A 1,445-nucleotide genomic window follows, 5' to 3' on the forward strand; every position below is an offset into this window, starting at 1 on the left:
TAAGAACTGAAAATAGTTAGAAAACAGAATTTGAGGTTTAAAGAAACTGAATACCAGGATGCTTGTTTGCTTGTTTTCTTGGTCCAGCATGCATGACTACTGCCTTTAAGCTCCACTGTAGAATGTTTGACTAGAAATGCATCCTACACCTAAGAACCTTTACTGGGAGATAGACTTTGTGTTGATTCTTAGGTTTTAAAACCTGTAGAATCAGTGTACTTAGATTTACTTTTTGTTTCATGGGTGGAGACCTGCATGTGCTCCTGAGATTGGAAAGGCAGCCATCTAGGCATAGAGAGTACATGAAAAAGAAGATAGATTGATGAGAAGCAACCTAGTAAACTACAAGCAGTTTTTATGATTGAAGGACTGAGTACAAGACAATAAGCCAGGAAAGGTAAGCAATGATCAGATCATCGAAGGCTTCATGGATCACATGAAGTTTGGATATTGGTTGTCAAAGTGAGTTTAGGTTTTGTTGGATTGAAAAATAGAGAAAGGATTCGAGTAGTTGGATATTGAGAGAGAGAGAGAGATTGATGTTCAGTTTTCTATCAGAGAATAGATGATAAGTAAATTGGATGGGAAAGATTTTGATAAATTTTTTGATATTTTGAGATTGGGATGCCTATGGAATATTCAGGAGGATGTTTTTAGCAGGTGATTGGATTTCTAATTTTGAGATAGTTGAGAAAGATCTGAGCTAGAGACACAACTTGGGAGTTAAAAACCATGAAAGTGCATTATGTGAGCCAGAGGCAGAAATTTAATCAAATCCCAGTTCTGCCTTATTTAGCTGTGTGACCCTTAGGTAGGGGTTAGGAATGGGGTGAAGTATTGAGAAAAATTTGAAACAAAGTAGGAAGGTAGAATTTGAAAAGGCCTTTCAATGAGGTGAAATTAAAGTGGAAATTTAATATACTGATCACATTTCTGGTTTGGGCAACTGGTTAAATGGTGGTGACATTTCCTAAATTATGGATTACTGGATTGGGGAGCCCGAGTCAATCAGAGGGCTTAAATAACATTTCCTAGAATTGCAGAAGTTAAACTAAACCTAACTTTTCTTTTTTTATTGTAGGACATTGTTACAGGAAGGGCAAGAGGGCACAGTCTCTGAGAATCTGTCCTCTCCAAAAACCAGAATTGTTACCTTAAATAACGTTTTAGCCTTGCTTATGATTCTGATACTAATTAGAAATTTTACTGGTTTGTGGAAAAATGAGATGTTGAGTAGATCTAGAAACCTGTGACTGTCAAAAGAAGGAATAAATACAAAAGTTGGTCATTAAATAAGTTTGTAAATTTTTTGCCATACACCCCAAAACCAGAAACTTGTTTGAAGCTGTGTGTGATAGAGCTATTGAAACTAGTCAAGTGTTATAGGTCTGGAGACCTTTTATTTCCCCTCGGTGCAGGGCAACTTCATTTCTGCTTTGATTTGT

The sequence above is a fragment of the Myotis davidii genome, unplaced genomic scaffold (assembly GCF_000327345.1).
Source record: "Myotis davidii unplaced genomic scaffold, ASM32734v1 scaffold523, whole genome shotgun sequence".
NCBI classification, from domain to species: domain Eukaryota; kingdom Metazoa; phylum Chordata; class Mammalia; order Chiroptera; family Vespertilionidae; genus Myotis; species Myotis davidii.